Raw genomic sequence first — 3,265 nt, 5'->3', positions numbered from 1 at the left:
TAACCACGTCAGTGTCCCAGCTGGAGGCGGCGTCCGGTCCCCTGCCGAGGGGACGCCAAAACAGGAAAAAAAGATGATGTATAAGTATCTATAAGAAATAATATGAATATGTGTAAAGAGATCCCAATGAGCACAATATTAATGTCAAGAGTTATTATCGCAGTATTGAGATGTTACTTATTTTTTATTGCTTATATATATGAAAGTATACTTTTATTTTGATCGGAAAAAAAGACCAAACTACTGTCGGATGGTTTGTAATCCTCTTGTGTTTGAGCTGCTGCTTGTTTCTCTGTGGAGACATTAGCTTAGCGTAGCGTAGCTTAGCTTAGCTTAGCCGCTCGCGTGTGTTTATGTATCGTGGCGCTAACGCATTGCTTTAATATCTAGTTTTTTCATTGAAGATCTGTGTTGCTTCCATCAGTCTGTGGGCAGAGTGCTGGAGGGGGGGGGGGGGGTTAAAGGTTTCTGTTGGGGGAGGGAACCAGTCGGGGGGGAACCAGTCGGTCATCACAAACTAAAGCTAAAAGCTACAGATGTTCATCTCACACGACAAACCTAACGCTAACTACGGGGGCAGAACTCAACCCGGCAGGTGGGTGGGTGGGTGGTGATGGCACAGTGGATATGACACATGCCTTTGGTGTGGGTTTGATTCTCATTGCAATACATCAACCAATGTGTCCCTGAGCAAGGCACTTAACCCCTAGTTGCTCCAGAGGCGTGTGACCTCTGACATATATAGATCAATTGTTAGTCGCTTTGGATAAAAGGTCAGCTACATGACAATGTCCCCCCCCATCCCAATGTTTACAAAGTCTGGCTCTGCCATTGAACATGAGTCAGCATGTTTGGGGAAATGCAGACATTTTGATTCAGCCTTTATGTTCGCATGTTAAACAATTTGTTCCCCTCGCTGCTGATTGGCTGGTTCGCCTCGCTGCTGATTGGCTGGTTCGCCTCGCTGCTGATTGGCTGGTTTGCCTCGCTGCTGATTGGCTGGTTCGCCTTGCTGACGATTGGCTGGTTCCCCTAGCTGCTGATTGACTGGTTCACTTCGCTGCTGATTGGCTGGTTCGCCTCGCTACTGATTGGCTGGTTCCCCTCGCTGCTGATTGGCTGGTTCGTCCGTGGTGTTGTGAAGAAGTTGGTCGCTGGGTGAATCTGGTTTGTTGCATGTTGCTGCTGCTCGTGGTGTTAATGTTCAGCATGCTGCTAAAAGATGTTTAAACTATAAAAGTTAACAGAGTTATCCGAGAGAGATTAAACTATCGTTCATCCAAACAGCAGAAACAAAACGTCATAACAGGGTCCAATAGTCGGGGTCCAATAGTCGGGGTCCAATAGTCGGGGTCCAATAGTCCCTTAAGTTTTTTCATGTTTATTTTCCCAGAAGAATCTCGGCTTTAAACAATTTGACTTTGTTTTCGACATTTCTTGTTTGTTTTTTAACACTTTTTGAGACTTTTTTTTCAATGTCACATATCTTTTGATGTTTTATAAAACTAAACATAGTTTGATATTTTTATCTTTTGATGTTTTCAAGGTTTTTGACTTTTAGTCTTTAGTTTCTTTACCTGACCCGTGTGCGTGCGACGGGGCCGGTGAAGTCAGCGATCCCGAACTGAACCGTTGAACCCTGATATGAAACGTCATTTTGTTTTAGTTTTGCGTTTGCTAAAAGTTATTTTTGATTGTAAAGAAGACGGTTAGAGTATAAATATAACAGTGGATATGGTGTTGAATAGAAAACAGTATATATAGAAGATATTTTATCTGTGACAGCGTTGCTGAACGGACTCTGTGATTGGACGGAGCGCCTGTCTGGCCACGCCTCCAGGGAAACATGGTGCTAACGCCTCGAGGTGTGTCTGAAACTCCTACAACAATAAACCCTGAACGGAGAAGTTTACCAGACTCTCGTCTGAATGTTTTCTATAGTTTCAGTTTCTGTGTTTTCTAGATCTGTGATCCTCGGTGAGAATCGCACACCGGTCGTTTCTATTCATGACAAAACTTCTGATGCACGCTGGAGTCCCTCCGACACTCGTTAAGCCCTGAAAGATTAGATTCCTTTAATCTGGAACACGAGATACCAACCCATGCTGACAAAATACTAAGTTGTGAGACCAACATATCAACTTTTAAAGCTCCATTGTGTAAGAATTTCTCCCATTTAGCAGTGAAATTGTATACGACAACCAACTGAATATTACTTTCTAGCCCCTCCCCCTACGGTGGTCGAACCTGAAATGATCTCTTCCACCGAGGCAGAGCTGGTGCTGGTTCGGAGCAAGAGCTTATAGTTTCAAATCGGTTCTTTGTTTTCCGACCACCAAAGCACCGGCTCCGAACCAGTAAAAGTGGTTCTTAAGTAGCACCAAATCATCGCCGGGCCAGAAGTTAAGAACCGCTTACGTCAGCGGCTGGGGGGGCGGGGCTACCGTGACCAACAAGACGAACAGAAACTTGTGACCGCCATGTTTGAATTAGCAGATAAACACGATGGACAGCAGCAGTGGTCACTATGTTTCTGGCACTAAAAGGCGAGCCACGCCAACACGTTGGAGCCGCCAAGTTTGGACGACGATGTCGGTCTACAAAGCCACGAACATCAGTAGCTAAGCAACGCCCACCATTGTTGATGGTGTGGTTGTGTTTGTAACATCGCTGGGAAAGATGAGACGTATACAGTGACTAAGACCTGGCTCTGTGCCGGCTCTATAGCCTGTGGAAAAGCAAACCGGTTCTTTGGAGGCTCGTCAGTCGAACCAACTCCGAACCGGCACTAGCTCTAGCTCTGAACCAGCACCTGGTTCTTGTTGGTGGAAAAGGGGTATTTGTATCTCCATCGTTTACAAAAAGCACCATTAGTGAGTTAGTTGGTTTGATCACGGCTGAAACCTGTAACTAAAGATCACCTATAGAACCATGGCAGGACTACCGGTGGTCGTGTGTTTGGTAGTTTTGTCATGAAGGAACTTCGGGACGGTCGATCCACATTCCTGTTGTTCCTCTCTGGACTCGGTTCCCTCGCAGTTTCCCTGAGTTTAGGACTGTACGTCACATGTTTAATCAACATTATATCGACAGAAGCAACTAAAATATGATGATTTATTTTCAGACATTTAAACTAAAAACTAACTATTCTTTATATTAGAAGAATGAATATAAAGTGGGAATCTAAAATAACAGTCGATATATGTGTCGATAGTATCGGATCCAGATGGATGATTGGTTACAGCCTACTGGATCACATCTGTCC

The sequence above is a fragment of the Perca flavescens genome, chromosome 23 (genome assembly GCF_004354835.1).
Source record: "Perca flavescens isolate YP-PL-M2 chromosome 23, PFLA_1.0, whole genome shotgun sequence".
In the NCBI taxonomy this organism is placed as follows: Eukaryota; Metazoa; Chordata; class Actinopteri; order Perciformes; family Percidae; genus Perca; species Perca flavescens.
Note: the sequence above shows the minus strand (reverse complement) of the source record.